The 20,295-nt window shown below is 37.3% G+C and overlaps 1 protein-coding gene across 18 annotated transcripts in view; it reads left to right on the top strand.

The window, feature by feature from the left end:
• The window catches only part of CCDC148 (coiled-coil domain containing 148), a 285,404-nt gene that overhangs the window by 160,472 nt on the left and 104,637 nt on the right, over nt 1-20,295 (top strand). The window lies entirely within an intron of this gene.

Below are 20,295 nucleotides of genomic sequence, written 5' to 3'. Positions count from 1 at the left end.
CTTTAAATTTGGTTTATAGTGTCTGGAGTTTCACAGAAATTTAAAATGATCAAATAATCAAAGTTATTAAACTTTTTTCCTTTTTTGAATTGTGTTTTCCTTTATGAACCGTTACCCGATAGTGAGAGCATCTTTTTTTTTTTTAAGACTTTATTTATTTATTCATGGGAGACACAGAGATAGAGGCAGAGACACAGGCAGAGGGAGAAGCAGGCTCCATGCTGGGAGCCCATGTGAGACTCGATCCTGGCATTCCAGGATCATGCCCTGAGCCTAAGGCAGACGCTCAACCACTGAGCCACCCAGGCGTCCCAGTAAGAGCATCCTTATGGAGAGTTTTGTTCACTTCTGCTTAGGGCCCTATACATTTTACTGGCCCAGGACCACGTGGGTTACCTGTGAGATTGGGAACCTATTCTGGGACCTTTCAGAGGGTGCTCATCTAGCACTCACGCACAGCACCAGCCTGGGATCTGCTCATGATCCCTTTTTCCCTCTGGTCCCAAGCAGAAAGTTAGCTCTCATGTCACTTTTCCGGGGAGTGGTCCTGGTGTGTCTTGTTCCCATTTTGTATACGGACAAGTCTTACAGGACTTTTTACTCTTTTTAGGTGGCACGATTTCAGCTCTCATGTACACAAATCTCACAGCTAATATTAAAGACCCAGCCACCAGCTCCTCAGGTCTGTATCTGGCCCAGTTCTGCTCAGGGTCCTTTGGTTTTGGCTCCTTACTGCTCTGACTTTGAGTTCCATCTTTATCTTCAGGACTGGGGACTCTGTGTGTTTGTGTGCTGTTGTGTTATAGTTTATCCAAAATTTCTATGTCAACTCAGACAAACTGACCAAAGTTCTGGCTACCTTTATATGTACTACTAATCCAGACTCTCTTTGTTCTATTTTCTATGCTAGAAACAATTTTAGTTCTTTGGTGTTTAACAGCAGTTTGACAGAAACACACTTATAGTTTCTCAAGTCAGAAGCTCCCCCTGACTTGAGACTGATTGCTTTGTCAGCTGGTGCTCTGTTTTTCCTCATCTACTGTTTCACCTGCCTGGACTTCTCTTCTTATAAGTTAGCAGGTGTAGAGATAGAGAAACTATTCCATGTATAAAACCCCACCTAAGGATTTCTGAATAACAAATAATCTTTTTCCTAATTCTTCTTCTCAGCAGTTTATCTTTTAGGGAATGACACTGTCTTTTTGCTGGAATAACATTTTAATTTGTATCTAGTGCCAAGGTTTACCCTGGTAGATGCCCAACTCTTTTCAAATTGACCTTTAAATTATTAGATCATTTTTTCTTCTGTGCTTTAAAACTTGAGTTGAATATAGCATTCACAGTTTTCATAGTTTTATCTCAAGACTCAAGGTAAGTTTTGATTCATAGGCTGTTTGGTGATAATGGCAATATTTCAGAAGCATCTCTCCACTTTTGAAATTATTGTCATGATAAAAGCAAAAGATAATGTCTTCCCATAAACCAACCCTAGAAGCTATTGTAAGAAACAAAACTACTGTGCTAGGTGAACCTTAAAATGCCTGATATGTAATATTGGTCCCAGTACCAGCCTTTCACTAGATGTAGATTTTGGATGGCTTGAACAATATAAAAACTATTCTGCATCACAGAGTTTTAGGAGGTTTTTTGCTGCTTGATGCCTGGAGTTCTATGGGGTCAAAGCAAAGATAGTTACAGCCTCACTCCCAAAATAGAGACTTCAAGCAAGGCTTACATTAAAAGGAGACATATTCCTTCCTTGCTCTAGCATGTTACAAATTTTCTCCCAGTTTTACTAATTCTTAATCCAGCACTGAAGCCTCCATGTTGTACAGCTAAGAGATGGGAAGCATTATCAGGAAAGTCAGAATAACTTCACCAGCCATGGCCCATCAGCCATGTGACCTTCAGTCTTACCTCAGAGATGTTTCTGGGGAGAAATCTATCATTTTGTGATCTCTTAACCTCAAGTGACATCATATCAGTAAATATCAATAGACCCAGACTTCAGTAGAACCTTGGCATTTAGGTGGTCCCCCTTGTCCTCAGGTGATATAGCAAATACTCAGAATTATATTCTTCCACAGATAATCAGAGGAGAGCAGAAAGTCTAAAATAAAAGAAGGTAGGCTATCATAAACAGAATGCAGGCTAGAAGGCTAGAACAGTACTGCTTTCCAGAAGATTCAAGAAGCTCTGTGTTTAGGAGGGAATACAGAGTATCTTTTCAATTCAGATCAAAGCTATTCTCTCAGTGTGGGAATCTGTGGGTTCCTATGAGAACAATTTATCATGAAATCCCTTACCCAGGTTTCTTTTTCTTTCTTCTTCTTCTTTTTTTTTTTACCCAGTGTTTCTTAATCTAATAATGTACTGATCTAAAGAGCTAAGAATGGTGGGGGTGGGGAGGTAGACATAGAGAATGATAAAAAAATGAATTCCCAGACTATAAACTCTACTTCTTCAGGATTGTTGGGACTTAAAGGGGGCTAATGAATAACACCTGTGATAGGCAGGCTTCTAAGATGAGCCCCAAAATTTCCTGCCCTCCTGGGATACATATCCTATATAATCACCAGGACTATAACTTCTGTGGGTTAGGTTATGTTATATGGCACAGATAACCCCGAGAAAGGGAGATTACCTGTAAGAGCTTGGCCTAATCACATGGGTCTTTTAAAAGTACAGAGTTTTCTTTGGCTGATGACCCACAAGAGGGGTCATCAGAGATTTAAAGCATGAAAAAGCCATGACTCAATAGTTTGGCTTGAAGATGAGGAAGTCACATGGCAAGGAATGTGTGTAGACTCTACTGGCTGAGAGTGGCCCTGGACGATAGCCAGAAGGGAAATGGGAACCTGTAACCTATGGTTCTGCAACTGTAAGGAACTGAATTCTGCCAAAAACAAGAATAAGCTTGGAAGCATAATTTCCTCTAAAGCTTCCATATTAGAACTCAGTTTTGTCAGCACCTTGATTTCATTCTGGTGATGTCATGGGCAGAGAGCCAGGTACACCATGTCGGACTTCTGAGTTGAGTGTTGTTTTAAACTGCTAAATTTGTGGTAATTTGTTACAGAGCAATTAAAAAACTAGTACAGTTTTTGGTATCTAGAAGTGAATTGTTGCCATAACAAATACCTGAAAATGTGGAAGTAGCTTTGGAATTGGGAAGTGAGAAGAAGCAGGAAGAATTTTAGGAACATAATAGGAAAAAGACTAGAATGCCTTGAACTGATTTAGTAAAAATATGGATGTTAAAGATGTGGCTGCTGAGTCTCAGAAGGAAGAGATGAACATACTCTTGAAAACTGGGGAAAGGAGGGTCACTGCTAGGTGGTGACAAGGAGCCTAAGGAATTAATTCTGTGCTGCAGTTAGGTGGAGAACATTCCTGAGTAATGAACTTCATATGTGATGAGCTATAAGATTTCCAAAGTGTTGAAGATGCCACTAGGGTTTATTGCTACTTATAGTAAAAAGAAGAGATTTGATGCTCTGGGAAATTCTCAGCCTATCTAAGTGGCAAACAGCTCCAGAGTTAAGAGATTATTGCCATCATCATGCCATACAGAAAAGGCTGAAAGTGTGAATATACAGCCCTTTGTTATAGCCTTGCAAAGAGCACAGGGTCAGAGTATTCAGTCATATAAAAGACCCTTCCAAGAGATTAAGAGTGCTTCTCATAGATTTCAAATTAGAGAGACTCTGGAAGTTTAAGAGTGATTTCTCTCAGCCACTTCAATAGAAAACCAAGAGAGAGAGAGAGAAAGGATTATCTCAAAAAGACCTGTGGTTGTGTGGCTTTTGTCTAATGGAGTGAAATCCCCATAAAATCTGCAAAGGTTCACTTGGTTCTTGAGAAAATTTTATCAGAAATACTGCCAGCTTGGACTGAAAAGGACAGAGTGAATACGAAATGAAAGGAAGCTCATGGACCTCCCAAAATTCTCATGGCAGGAAACAGGCTGATAAAACTACTCAGAGACTTGGCATTTCTAATACTTCCACCACTAGACCAAACCCACCCATCTAGGCTCAGGTAAAATTACTCCTCACTTCTCACCACCTTATTATACATAGAATAGTTGTATCAGCTCTCAGTAGGATATATTGACAGTAAAACTGTGTATAAACCCAAGGGGGTCACTAAAGGTCCAAATAGGATAATCGTTTATCCATGGGTTTATTCATTTATTCAATAAGTGTGTACCAAGTGTCTTCAATGTGAGACACATTATACACAATCCTTCATGCAATTCTAAGAGGTCACCCTACTCAAACAGAAATTGCCCCTTTTCTGGTATCTATCTATCTATCTATCTATCTATCTATCTATGTAGGCTCCACACTCAGCATGGAGTCCAATGTCAAGCCTAAACTCATGACCCTTAGATCAAGACCTGAGCTGAGATCAAAAGTTGGACACTTAACCAACTGAGTCGCCCAGGTACCACTCTGGTATCTTTTTAAAGGGCTGTGTTTACCTGCTCCACCACGAAGATAATATGTAATTCTTGGTTAGGTTAGTAGAAGCTCTTACTAATAATACAAAAGGGTTTCTTTTAGCTTTAAATTTTATGAGTAGACCAAAAAGAAAAATTAAATAGAGAAAAATTAAAAATACAAAATGGACTACATGGAGTTTACAATTAAATTATGACTACATAAGTAAATTAAGTATTTATGCATATATACACAGTATTTACAAATGGATATACTTGTGTATGTACATATGCACACACATAATTACAGTGTGACTTTCCCAGTTCTCTCAGTGGTACTGATAGCTTAAGGAGTTTAGGATAGCGCCTTTGCCTTCATTCATGTCGGGATCTCCTCTTCTCTTATTTCCTGGTCCTGTATCAGCAAACCATACTTTGGTATCTATCCTCATGATGGCCCATGCTAGCCTGATTGCTTCCTAGTGTGAATCCTCTTATGCCAATAAGTTATTAGTTTTGCTATAATTGATCAAAGTTCAGGCCTTAGTGTATGAACATTTTGCCCTGCCTGACTCCAATAAGGTTCACCAACTCTCTATTAATTTTTTTTGTTTTTGTTTAGGCTTTTAATTGCTACTGTATGCATTTGTGCCCTGAACTGCAGGACATAGAACTGTCCTATGCAATTTCTTTCAAATGCCTGTGACTGCTTGCCTTTCATTTCCAGTGAATTCTCTGCTATTGCAGAGGGAAGGTGATATAGATTTGAGGATTTAGGTAGTGGGATAAAGGCTTAAAGAGCCTTTAAGATAAGAACACTACCTGGACAACATCCCTTGGTTAAAGGAACAGCACACATGCACACGTGTGTGTGTGTGTGTGTGTGTGTGTGTGTGTGTGTGTGTAAAAGAGAGATAACTGGATCCCACTGAGGCTAAAATGACTTAAGATATAAATATTGTAAATGTATTTAATGTATCACTAGGGACCAACTGAACTGTGAACTTACAAAAAACATTATGGCAGCACTCAGCAGCATAGTAATGCCATGACACTCAGGTGATCTAAAATGAGCTTAGAGCACTTTTTTACATTTTCATAAAATGGAGAATATAGAATATAAAAATTCTGATTGATGCCTTGGACCTTAAAAATATGTCTTTGAAACTCTCTGAACTCCAGTTTGATCTCTGCTTTAATATACACCCACTTAAATTTCTCACTTGCAAACATCCTCTCTTTAAAGGAACCACCTGCCACTAAAGCCAAAGTAGCACCATCTGGCTAAGGCCCAGTCTGTTGAACTACCTCCCAGTTCTCTCAATTACTAACTCCCAGAAGTGTAAAGTTGCACTCTTGTGAAAAGGGGTGATTGTCTTTTAATTATTGGTCTTTTTGTTTGAGAGTCTGATGAAATACCACAAATGAGGGAGCTATAAAACCTAATGAGTAAAGTAACTATCAGGATATTATAATAGTTAGAAGAAGAAGATAGTGAATGTATATTTTTTGTAAAAATGACTCCAAATAAATTGGGTTCAGTTTATTATTTTCTGAATTTTTAATATTGGCCCTCTGAATAATATTAAGTAAAGAAATTAATGTAATATGGGAGGTTTAATTATCCAAAAGAAATCAAAGATCATATAATTTTAAAATATTCATAATGTTCCTGATTTTGTTATTAAAGTTTAGAAATGGACATTAACTTAAGCTTATTAATTAACTGATTCTAACATTTCAATATGAGACTGAATGTACATTCAAATGCACAATTATCAATCAACAGGTGACATGAAGGTAGGATGGTAGTCCAAGCAGCTCACTTTTCTAGTTTCAACTGTATTTAAAAATTAACATCTCTAGGTGATGTCACCAGGATGGTGACATAAGTCATTCTTGATTTCATTCCCACTCAGATAAAGAACTAACATCTCTTCAAGAGCAAGACAGCACTGGGAGAATTCTAGAACATGGGGGTGAGGCTGAAGCTGGCCCCTGTACCAGACATCACATACTGCATGAGAAGAGTAAGAAAAGGGGCTACACATTGACACTGCATTAATCCTCCACCCAGCATCACACAAAGAGGTCTCCCTTGAGCCTCCAGTTCCTCCAGTGGAAAAAGGCCAGGGGCGATGACCAGCTTCCCCTAGCATTTTGAATCACTTTGTGGGAGCCCCTCCTCTTCTCTCATACAACAGGGATTGCAGGGCAATCTGCAGGGGCCCAGCTATTAGGGATCTGTAATGGAGAAGGCTGAAGGTGGGGCTTGCAACAACCAGCACACAGATCTTGGCAAACTGAGTTTGTACCCACAATGTCCAAATAGTAATCACAAGAGTAGTTTTGCTCATCTGCGGCACCAAGTTGTGGGTGCAGATCTGCCTAATTTGGATCCTCAGATAGGAGTTTTGCCCACCCTGGAGCCTAGTTTGCCCATGTCCAGTCAAGGTGCTGAGTCATAGCCTCACCCACTGTGGAAAGTGCCATCCAGTCCCCTTTAACCAGAAGGGGTTGTAACAGTTTCTTGGAGCTGTGTGGTCCAGTGACACTTAAATTAAAAGGTGAGTGGACAAAACTGATAGCCCCCAGAGCAAAGCCACAGGGCATGGAAGCTTCCTATGCTATGCATAGGTAGGGGGAATAATTCATTGACAAGTCTGAGGATAGGTCCCGGACCTTCTCCAGTAGAGATCCTGTTTGGGAATTTGAGTGTAGCCAGGAGCATCCCTTCCTTCATATTCAGGCAAGGGAGCTGAGACACAGGCCTACCTACTGTGGAGAGTGTCATCCAGCCTCATCTGACCAGAGGTAAAAATACCCTGAAAGCTGTGTGGTCCAGTGGTACTCAAGTTGAGAGAAGGGCAGCAGAGCTGATAGTTTACAGAGCAAAGGCAGTAGTCAGGGAACTTGGGGTGGAGGTTGGCTTCATTAAGACAACACACAAAAGCAGTTTTAGAGCTGCTCTTCCATTCTGCCAGGGCAGGGGATTTAATTCATCACCCTGCTTATTGGTGAATATAACCTTTAACCTGTCCAGCTAGGGAACTTAACCAGAGCACCTGAGAAGTTGCATAGATGATTCAACAGCCCTTCACATAGTGGCACTTGAACAGAGAGCACAGCCTATGGCTTCCCTCATCTGCAGAGCAAACTGGTGGCCTCACCTGACCAGGGAATTCAGTGCACAGTCAGGCCTGATTTGGTTTCCCAGACAGTGAGTAGAACAGACCTTGGGCCATGTCCTGCTGTTCTGACAGTGCAGGGAGTCTAATTCATAGCTCCATCTATTACTGAATATCATATCCAGTCCCAACCATCTAGTAAGCCTGACCAGAGAATTCAAACAACTGTGGAGCCCATCCTATAGCTTCACTTGTATAGAGAACCAAGCTAGCAGTCCTATTTAAATGTTCTCAGTCAATGGCATATCCCCATCCCTGTCCTCAGAGCTTGAATATTTCCCTCACCCCAAAATAGGCCATAACAGTAAGCCCCACCTACCCAAAGACATTACCAGCAGACACACCCAGAAACCCAAACTGAGCCTACTGGTGAAGAACTGTTCCTGCCAAAGCATACCTGTAAAGTCTGTAAGAGGAGCTCCATGACTAAAATGCACAGAAGCCAACATAAGGAATCAGATAAATATGATACCACCAAAAGGAACTAATAAAATTCTTATAACTTACCCTAAAGATAGTGAGATCTATGAACTCTCAAAGAAATTCAGAATATGGGCAGCCCTGGTGGTTCAGCGGTTTAGCACCACATTTGGCCCTGGGTGTGATCTTGGGGACCTGGGATCGAGTCCCATGTCAGGCTCCCTGCTTGGAGCCTGCTTCTCCCTTGGCCTGTGTCTCTGCCTCTCTCTCTCTGGGTGTGTCTCATGGATAAATAAATAAAATCTTAAAAAAAAAAGAAATTCAGAATAATCCTTTTAAGGAAGTTTAGTGAAGTGCAAGAAAATGTAGACAACTAAACAAAATTAGGAAAACAGTACATAAACAAAATGAGAAGTTCAACAAGGATATGGCAACCATCAACAACAACAAAAAAAACAAACCCAAACCAAACCAAACAAAAAGGGATCTTTAAGTTGAACTTAACTGAACTGAAAAATTCAACAGAGTTTCAGAAGTAGACTCAACCATGCAGAAGAAAGATTCAGCAACTGAGAGGATAAGACATTAGAAAACTTAGAGGAGAAAAAGAAAAAAGAGTAAGAATAATTACACTTATAATAATTATAATTAATAATAATATAATAATTCACATAGGAATTTCAGAATGAAAATAGAAAAAGAAAAGGACAGAAAATATATTTAAAGCAATAATGGTTAAAAACTTCTCAAATCTTAGGAGAGAAATGAACATTCAGATCCATGAATACCAAAAGACCCCAAATAGATTGAACCAAATAGGGCTACATTAAGATGAATTTTAAGAGCAGTATAAAAAAAAAAAAGTTACATATAAGGAGACCCCTATAAGAGCATCAGTAGATTTTTCAGCACAAATATTTTAGGCCAGGAGACAATTGAATGATAACATTCAAAAAATTGAAAGAAAATGGAAAATGGTGGGTATTTGTCGTTTGTAATGGCTGAGAAATATTCCATTGTATACATAGACCACAGCTTCTTTATCCATTCATCTTTCAATGGACACCAAGACTCCTTCCACAGTTTGGCTATTGTGGACATTGCTGCTATAAACATCGGGGTACAGGTGTACCGGCGTTTCACTGCATCTGTATCTTTGGGGTAAATCCCCAGCAGTGCAATTGATGGGTCATAGGGCAGTTCTATTTTTAACTCTTTAAGGAACCTCCACACAGTTTTCCAGAGTGGCTGCACCAGTTCACATTCCCACCAACAGTGCAAGAGGGTTCCCCTTTCTCCACATCCTCTCCAACATTTGTTATTTTCTGTCTTGTTAATTTTCACCATTCTCACTGGTGTGAGGTGGTATCTCATTGTGGTTTTGATTTGTGTTTTCCTGATGGCCAGTGATGCAGAGCATTATGCTGAGTGAAATAAGTCAATCGGAGAAGGACAAACATTATATGGTCTCATTCATTTGGGGAATATAAAAATTAATGAGGGGGAATAAAGGGGAAAGGAGAGAAAATGAGTGAAAATATCAGTGAGGGTGACAAAACATGGGAGACACCTAACTCTGGGAAATGAACAAGGGGTAGTAGAAAGGGAGGGGGGGGGGGGTTGGGGTGACTGGGTGATGGGCACTGAGAGGGGTACTTGGCAGGATGAGCCCTGGGTGTTATTTTATATGTTGGCAAATTGAAGTCCAATTAAATTGAAAGAAAACTGTCAATCAAGAATTTTATACTCAGTGGTACTGTCCTTCAGAAATGAAGGAAGAGTAAAGATTCCCAAACAACAAAAGCTGAGGAAATTCATTACTACAACACTTGCCTTACAAGAAATACTAAAGAGAGTTCTTGAGTGGGAGTGAAAGAATGCTAATTAACATCATAAAAACACAAAATAGCATAAATTTCACTGGTAATGGTAAATATATAGTCATTGTTAGATTCTGCAATATGGTAATAGTGGTACATAACTCACAATTCTAGTTTATGAGTTAAAAAAAAGAACATGGAAAAAATAATCAATACAATGATCTTTTATTACACAATGCAAAGAAAACACATGTCAATTGTAACAGCAATAACCTAAAATATGAAAGGGGAAAAGAAGTAAATGTGTAAAATATATTCTATTGAAGTGAAGTTGTTATATACTTTAATATATTTTTTGGTAAACCTTATGGTAACCACAAAGGAAAATCTTGTAGTAATTACCAAAAAAATATGATAAAGAAGTCAAAGTATATCAATACCAAAAGATATCAAAACTTAAAAGAAATGACAGATAAGAAACAAGGAAAAATGGATCTACAAAATAAACAGAAAACAATTAACAAAATGGCAATAATAAGTTCTTACCTATCAAAAATTACTTTAAATGTAAACAGATTAAATTCCCCAATCAAAAAACATACAATGGCTGAATGGACTTAATAAAAAAACCAAAACCCCAGACCCAACAATATGCTGCTTGCAAAGACACTCTCTTTAGTCTTAAAGACAGACATAGACTGAAAGTCAAGGGATGGATAGAGATGTTTCAAACAAATGGTAACCAAAGCCAACCAACCAATCCACAACAAAAAACTAAACAAAGCAAAATTCCAAAAGTAGCTATGCTTACATCAGATAAAATAGACTTTAAACTAAAAATAGTAAAAATATATAAAGAAGATCATTATTTAATGATAAAAGTTTTAAGACATGAAGATGATATAACTGTAAAGATTTATGCACCCAACATTGGAGCACCTAAATATGTAAAGCAAAAACTAACAGAGCTAAAAGGGGGAAATAAACAGTAATACAATAATAGTTGGGCACTTTAATAGTCTAAACAATGGATAGATTTCCAAATGGAGAATCAATAAGGAAACAGTGGATCTGAACAATACTGTAGACCAAATGGAACTAACAGACATACAAAACGTTCTAGCCAACAACAGAATACACATTCTTAAATGCACATGGAACATTTTCTAAGATGTACCTTATATTAGGCCACAAAACAAGTCTTAGCAAATATAACAAGGCTAAAATTGTACCAAGTGTCTTCTCTGACCACAATGGCATGAAATTAGAAATCAATAACAAGAGGAAAACTGGAAAATTCATAAACACATGGATATTAAACAATGCTCTCTTGAATAACTAATGGCTCAAAGAAGAAATTAAAGAAGAAATAATGTTTCTTGAAACAAATGAAAATGGAAACTTACCAAGCCAGAACTTACGGGACATAGCAAAAGCTGTTTTTAGAGGGAAGTTCATAGCAGTAAGTGCCTACATTAAGAAGAAATAGCCCAAGAAAACAACCTAACTCTATACCTCAAGCAACTAGAAAAACAAAATGAGCCCAAATTAGCAGAAGAAAGGAAATAGTAAAGATTAGAGCATAATAAATGTAATAGAGAATAGAAAAATTAACAAACTAAGAGTTAGTTCTTTGAAAAGACAAACAAAACTGACAAACCCCTTAAATAGACTAACTAAAGAAAAAAAAGACCCAAATCAACAAAATTATAAATGAGTAAAGAGATATTACAACTGAAACCACAGATGAGAAAAGGACCTTCAGAGGCTACTATGAACATTTACATGCCAAAAAACTGGACAACTTAGGAGAAATGAGAAAATTCTTAGAAATATATGAATGACCAATATTGAATCAGAAAGAAATAGTAAATCTGGATAGACTAATTACTAGTGAGATTTTAAATCAGGAATAAAATATCTTCCAATAAAGAAAAGCTCAGAACTAGGTGGCTTCACTGTTGAATTTCAGTAAACATTTAAAGAACAATTAATACCAAACCGTCTCAAACTTTTCCCAAAAAATTGAAGAGGAGGGAAAATTCAAAATTCATTTTTCAAGGCCTGATTCCTAAATCAGAAAAGGACACTACTAGAAAAGAAAACTGTAGGTCAATCCCTGATGAATTACTGATGATGACAAAATTCTCAATAAAATACTAGTAAACTAAATTTAGCAACATGTTAAAAGTATCATTCACCATGATCAAGTGGGATTTATTTCTGGGATGCAAAGATGTTTAGCATATGCAAATTAACCAATGTGATACATCACATTAATAGAATGAAAGAAAAGGATTATATGATCACCTCAAAGGATGCATGAAAAGCATTCAGCAAAATCCATTCATTCATGCATGATAAAAACTCTCTTTTTAAAGATTTTACTTATTTATTTGACAGAGAAAGAAAGAACAAGTAAGGGGCAGGGAGAAGCAGACTCCCTGCTGAGCAGGGAACCTGATATTGGGACTTGATCACAGGACCCTGGGATCATGACCTGAACCGAAGGCAGATGCTAATCAACTGAGCCATCCAGACACCCCTAATAAAAACTCTTAATCAGGCATAGAGAGAACATATCCCAACACAATAAAGGCCATATAAGCCAAGCTCATTGTTGGCATCATACTTAGTGGGTGAAAGGATGAAAGCTTTTCTAACATCAGGAACAGCATAGGATTCCCGTTCTTACACTTCTATTCAACATAGTACTGGACATCCTAGCTAGAGCAATCAGGCAATGAAAGAGAAGGAAGGAAGGAAGGAAGGAAGGAAGGAAGGAAGGAAGGAAGGAAGGAAGGAAGGAAGGAAGGGAGGGGGGAGGGAGGGGTATCAGGATTAGAAGGGTGGAAGTAAAATTGTCTCTATTTGCAGATGACATTTTATATATAGAAAATCCTAGAGACTCAACCAAAAACTGTTTAATCAGTAAATTTAGTAAAGTTGCAGGATACAAAATTAACATACAAAAATCAATAGCATTTCTGATCAGTAAAAAATAAAATTTTTAAAAACAAAGAAATCAATCCCATTATAGTAGCATCAAAAGCATCAAAAACAATAAAATACTCAACAAATTTAAATAAGGAAGTGAAATATCTTCATGCTAAAAACTACAAGACACTAATGAAAGAAATTGAAGAAGACTCAATTAAATGGAAAGGTATCCCGTGTTCATGGGTTAGAAGAAGCAATATTGTTGATATGTCAATGCTACTGAAAGTCATCTATAAATTCAGTGCAATCACTATCAAAAATCCAATGGCATTTTTTTACAGAAGTAGAAAAAACTCTCCTGAAATGTATATGGAACCACAGAAGACTCTGAAGAGCCAAGGAAATCCTAAGAAAGAACAAAGCAGGAGGTATCATACTTCTTAATGTCAAGCTATATTATAACTATAGTCATCAAAACAGTATAGTACTGGCATAAAAAATAGACAAATAGACTAATGGAACAAAATAGAAAGCCCAGAAATAAACCCAACTCTTTATGGTCAGTTAATACTTGATAAGAGAGTCATGAATACTCACTGAAGAAAAGAGAGTCTCTTCAATAAATGTAACTGGGATAACTGGATATTCACATGTAAAGAATGAAACTGGAACCATATATTATACCACTCACAAAAATTAACTCAAAATGGGTTGAAGAATTAAAAATAGGATCTGAAACTGTAAAACTCCTACAAGGAAGCATAGGAGCAAAGCTCCTTGACGTGGATTTTAGGAATGATACCTGAATAACAAGCAACATAATAAAAAATAAACAAGTGGGACTACATCAAACTAAAAAGCTTCTGCAATCAAAAGAAACCACCAATAAAATGAGAAGACAATGTATGCAATAGGAAAAAGTATTTGCAAAACATATATCTGAGAAGGGGTTAATAACCAAAATACATAAGGAATTCATAAAACTTAACAGTAAAAACAAAAACAACCCAATTTAAAAATTAGGCATTTTTAAAGGATCTGAATAGACATTTCTATGAAGAAGGCATATAAAAGGCCACAGGTACATGAAAAGATGCTCAACATCACTAGTCATTAGGGAATACAAATTAAAACCACAATGAGTTATCACCTAATGATCTTTATAATGGCCATCATCAAAAAGACAAGAGGTAGCAAACACTGGCATGGATGTGGGAAAAAGGGAAACTTTGTGCACTATTGGTAAGATTATGAATTGGTACAGCCGTATGGGAAACAGTAGGGAGGATCCTCAAAAAATTAAAATAGAACTATCATATAATCCAGCAATTCCACTTTTGGGACTATATCCAAAGGTAGGAAAAACACTAACTCAAAAAGTTATCTGCACCCCCATATTCAAAGCAGCATTATTTGCAGTAATCAAGACATGGGAACAACCTAAGTATCCATCAATGGGTGAATGAAGAAGTCATGGTTTATGTACATGTATATATATAATGGAATATTATTCAGCCATTAAAACTGAGGAAATATACCATTTGCAACAACATGGATAGACCTTGAATGCATTATGCTAAAAAAATAAGAGAAAGTGAAATCATTATGCTAAGTGTAGTCAGAGAAAGTAATTATGCTAAGTGAAATCAGAGAAAGGCAAATACTATGTGATCTCACTTATGTGTGCGATCTTAAAAAAAAAAAAACTCTGAAAAAAAGATTGGACTATGATCACAAGAGAGAGGGTGACAGGAGGGAAAAGTAGAGTAAGATTGTCCAATGGTACAAACTTCCAGTTATAAGATAAATGCATAACAGGTATTAATTGCACAATATGGTGACCATAGCTAACACTGCTGTATAGAAAGTTACGAGAGTAAATCTTAAGAATTCTCATCACAAGGAGAAAAAATTTTTTCCCTTATTCTTTTCTTCTTTGTTTGTTTTTATTGTATCTATATGAGAAATTGGATGTTAGTTGGACCTATTTTGGTAATCATCCTACACTACATCATACAAAACAAACCATCATACAGTATGCCTTAAACTTATACAAGGATGTATGCCAATTATTTCTCAATAAAACTTAGGGAAATAGTGGAGTTTTCTACTAGGGCTTCTCTTTAAAAAGTAAAAACAAAAGTTGGTGAGAGAATCTTCCTACTCTTTGTCAGGGCGCAGTTTTAAGAAAAAGTCAGATGGAGACGGGAAAATAGCAGCCTGGGTCATCAAGAATCAGATACATGTTTCCTTGTAAGAGATTTTCCAATAGGCAGTTTTCAAAAAAATTTTTTTAAATTAATTCCAGGTATTAATTTTTGGCTATATTTTCTTCCTAGCTCTGGATTATTCATAGTGATTTGATTTAATTAACAGACATTTATAGAGTGCTTGCTTCATGCAAGGCACTATTCTGTGTTCATTTAATCTTCTCAACAACCCTAAGGGTTGGGTATTAATATGATCTTCATTTTATCAAGGAAAAAAATGAGACACATAGAAGATACAGAATTTCCCCAAAGTCATACTGCCATAAAGAGATTCAGAATTTGAACCCAAGAAGCCTAACTCCACAGTCCATGATTCTAAACACTACGCTATGCTGTGCACCATTGTGATTGCGGTTTGCTGTTAATTTTGTGATTAACCAATTTTGAGAAAGCTCAGTTTTAAACTATTTAGGGTCATTTTCATGGCTTTGGTCCCGTCCTAGTTTAGTTCAAAATTGTTAAATAGACAGGAAACTAATAATTTTTTTTTTTTTGGAAACTGATAATTTTAAAACTCTTTAGTAGTCTGCCTACTAGGGAGTATTTGTTGTTCTATGGGTGCAAACAGTTTCACTGTGTCTGTCGCTTTACTCTTCTTAATATTCCCTGAGGATTTCTCTCCTTGGGAGAGAAATTTATAAGAAACCACACAATTATAGATTTTGTTCCCCAAGTTTTTATTTAAATTCCAGCTAGCTAGCACACGGTACAATATTAGTTCCAGGTGTAGAATTTGGTGATTCATCACTTACATATACCATTATAGTTTGATCATAGTTGAAGTGTCAAGTGTAAGATGTGTTATGAATGGATTAAGAAACGCCACCTTCATTGTTCTCTTGGTGAGTAGACTGAAGAAAATAATGATTTTGATGTGATTTTTTTTATCTATCAATATCTCATTTAGCAAGAATAGGATCTCCACAGGCTTCCAATATCACATCTACCAACCAATTAGAATTTGTACCCATTACCCACCTTCCCTTTTACAATGCATAAAGTATCTGTACTCCTAAGGCCAGCCCCTTCATTTATGTGCTACATCCCATCCCCTCTCTCCTATTCAAGGTCATCTCAATCTCTCTCCCACCACCCCTTGTCTCTTCTCTTCTAGATCTTTTCTATTAACCTACAAATCATGCCATTATGACTTCTGTTTTAAAAATACTCTCCCTTGACCCCAGGCACCCTCCTGTAGAAAATGTACCATTCTATGGCCTACACATTATCTCCAACTTCTTTCTACTCATTCTCTCATGGGCAATTTTGTCCCTCCACTCTAGCAAAGCTGTGCTTACCAAGGTCATCATTGATCTTCATCTTGTTCATTCCAGGAGATCTCAGTCCTCACTTTACTTGAACTATTAAGATGGAAGTGATCACCACCTCCTCCTTGGAAAACTTGACACTTGGTTCCCAGGAAGCCATTCTCTCTCTCTGCTTTTATCTCCCTTTGTTTTTGACCTGACTGGTTTCTCCTTCCAATAAATTTGGATGGATCCTCCTCATCATTCTAATTTCTTGGCCTGGGAGTGCCCTGGGGGCTCCATCCTCTAAGCATATACACTTCCTAGGTGATCTCAATCAATGCGGTATTATTTAGATGTCATTTATAGGCTGACAAATACAATTAAGATCCTGGTCTATGCCTCTCTCCTGAACTCCAAATTCACACACCCCACTGCCTCAAATCTAGTATGCCCAAAATGTATTCTTGTTTTTCCCTGCAGACCTACTCCTTCTCCAGTTTTTTTTTTTTTCTCAAAAAATGGAAACCTATTATCCCAATGCTCTAGCCAAAAGCCTTGGTATTATCTTTGACTCTTACTTTTCCCCTGCACATCTCCTACCAATACCCTCACCTATCGTCATAAATAAAAGGTTCTACCTTTTAAGTCAGAGTTATTATAATAACATCTCCATCCCTTAAATTTCTCTTCCTCCACCTTTTCCATTCCCATTCTCCTTCTCCTGGCTATTTTCCACACAGCAGTCAGAGAAATGTTTTTAAAATTCATGTCAGATTATGTCAGTTCCTATAATCTGTTGTCTGTTACATCTTATATCCTGCCACTTTTGCCCTCACTCATCCTGCACAAGCCATACCAGCCTACTTCTTCCTCTTCCAAGACCCTGGTACAGGTCCCCGTAGGCTTCTGCTTTGTCTATTCCCACCGCCTGGAATACTGTCCTACCAGATGTCTGTATAACTCACCCTCTCACTTCATTCAGGATCCCACTGCAGTATCATGTTATCAGAGAGAAAGTTCAACTTCAATGACCAAACTTCAAATAGCATCCTCCTTTCCTGTCACTCTGTCCATTTACCCTACTGTATTTTTTTCTTAGCATTTATCATTCCACCTGCCACCCATCTGCTTATTTATTGGCTGTTTTCTCTTTCTCTTCTAGAATGTAAGGCCCATAACAAAAGAGGGGTTTGTCTATTTTTATTGTTTTATCTCCAGTGCCTGGCACAAGGCACTCAACAAATATTAGTTGAATGAACGAATATAACGAACAAGCAGTATACAACTGTACTTTAAATCTGAGATATAGAGGAGAATATGCCAAGCTAGGAGGCCCTAACAAGGTGTATGACCTTGGGCAAGTTATGCAGCCTCTGAGGGTTTGCGTCCTCAAATGTAAAATGAGGTGTTTGGAATAAATGATCGCTAAAATCACCTTAGCTCTAAGAAGTTATGATTGAATGACTCTGAGGTTTGATTACTTTTCACTTTTTACTCTCTGTGACACCTCAGGCTGTGAAATACAACATCCTTGGTATATATACTCCCTTCCTAATGAATAGTGAAAAGAGAGAAATTAAACAAGATTACAGACAAATTCATTTTAGCAATATCAACATATGACACGATCATTATGTAGTATTTCAATGCTCATACTGAAAATAGACCTTACTTCTAAAGAAGACATGACAGTTATTTTTTAATCCACCTGGCATTTCAATTAGGAGGGAGATAACTAATGTGTTTACCCCAGAATACTTTCTTGGCTCATCATTGTTCTAAGGACATAAGACTACATCACAGCAGAAAACAGCTATTGCCAATTCAAGTAGACAGCTCTGCTATGGAAAAATGCTCTTGTAAGTGAACACCACCTAAAAGAGATTCATGTTACTTATTTATGCATATAGACATCACCTACTTCCAAGCAAATTATAGTAAGAGGCATTAGTACTATTGTGCTGGACATCTCCCCCTTGGGTCATATCTACTCTCTATTCTTTCCTGTAGCCCAGGGAGTTGTCTTGTATAGCTCCCTTGCCCTCTGGGTTCTGGTTAGATTCAGCCAAAATGGTACACTGGAGGTGGGGATGAGAAAGGAGACTGATGTTGGGAGAGTTGTTTCCCCAGCTCCTAGCCCTGCAGAGTTGTGATGACCAGCTGCGTCCTCCACCAGAGTTCTCAGCTCCTGTCAGGTGGCCCTCCTCACACAGCTTTCTCTGACTCTGGTCAATGGGTGATAAAGCAGCCCAGCTATTGCATGATGTCTTATGATTGCCCTGAATTCCAACCCTCCTTTGTCAATTGTCCCCTTATTATATTCTTGATTTATTCTAATTTTGAGTGTGCCATCTGTTTCCTATTAAGAATCATTAAAATAGAAAATTAGTAAGAGAATGTAAGACAAAAAATTAAGAGGATGGGAATATAGTTATGTCAGCAAACCAAGACTAAAAAGGGGTGCTGTAATTGAACATGGTTAAAGTTAAAAGGAAGCATTTAGCTCTTATTTGCTAATAATAGACAACATCCCAGCACATCAGGAGCTGACAGCATGTACTGGGGGAGGGAGGCAAACCATGCAGTGAATAGCATTTTTAGTAGAACTGCTTTACAGAAGAATCTAAATCAATCCTCATATGATATTGCATCAACCTTTATAAGGCCTATGATATAAAATTAAACCGTAGTCCTATGAAACTTTCTCTAGAAAGTGAAAATGCTGCATGCAAAGTGATAAAAAGTGAAAATGTTATTGTACAAGGATATGCAATATTCTTGTCATCTGACTTGGTATAGAAATAGAGTTTGGAAACTTCAGGAATGAATAATAGTCGTGTCCCTTAGATATTCCTTCTAACTATTGATTTTTCTTGGCCAGACTTAAAAAACATACTTTAATTGTAAAGTATTTTTGTCCTTTGTTGATACAAACAAGCACTCAAAATATAATATGATATACCCCAATTCCTAAACCAGCACCAAAAGAAAATTATTAACAGTGTCCTTATATTCCTTTTTCTATATACATGGGGATATATATACGTTTAACTTAGCTGGAATCATACTGCATATAATATTTTTAACCTATTTTTTAAAATTTATCAATAAATTGTATATTTTCTCCTGTTTTCCTACCACATAATTTTTAGAGTTTATATAGTATTTCATTATGGGAAATGTTGCATTTAATCAATTTCTTATTTTGGAATGTTAAATTATTTTCAACTTTTTGCCATTTTAAGGCTGTAATAAACATACCGATACCCAAATCTTTGCATATGTCCCTACTTTTTAATTCTTAAACTTTGTTTCTTTTCTTTTTTTTCTTTTTTAGGATTTTATTTATGTATTCATGAGAGACACAGAGAGAGGCAGAGATATAGGCAGAGGAGAAGCAGGCTCCCTGCAGGGAGCCTGATGCGGGACTTGATCCAAATACCCCAAGATCACGACCTGAGCCAAAAGCAGATGCTCAAGAACTGAGCCACCCAGGCCCTCTTAAACTTTGTTTCTTAATCCTTAAGGCTTTTGCGAGTGGTTTTCTTATTTATTCTTCAGAAAGTGTATGACAACCTACCCTCTTACCAATGGTGGATGTACTTGTTCATCAAGTTGGAGATTGGTGGCAAAAATATTCAAGTTTAGGGCACTGATAAGGGGCTGTGATACAAATAGTCTGAATTGTGAACTGAAAGGAGATCTATTCAAATAACTAGGCAGGATGGTTGCAAATTTGACTTTCTATTTTGATTTCTTGCCCATATAGAGAGTTCAAAATATTTGCATAAAGAATGCCATGCAAAGTAATTCTTTGGGGGCCAAATTTTTATCAGAAGCTTCCTGGGTTTAAGCCCACAGAGCTGTCTGTACCACAGAGTATAGAAGAGATAATGTTGGCTGAAAGGTTTTGAGGATAGAGGTGACAAAGTTTCCATCTTTGGAAGAAAAAAAAGATCTTTA

This window comes from Canis lupus, chromosome 36, assembly GCF_011100685.1.
Source record: "Canis lupus familiaris isolate Mischka breed German Shepherd chromosome 36, alternate assembly UU_Cfam_GSD_1.0, whole genome shotgun sequence".
NCBI classification, from domain to species: Eukaryota; Metazoa; Chordata; class Mammalia; order Carnivora; family Canidae; genus Canis; species Canis lupus.
The sequence above is the reverse complement of the archived record's forward strand: the minus strand, read 5'-3'. Positions and strand labels throughout refer to the sequence as shown.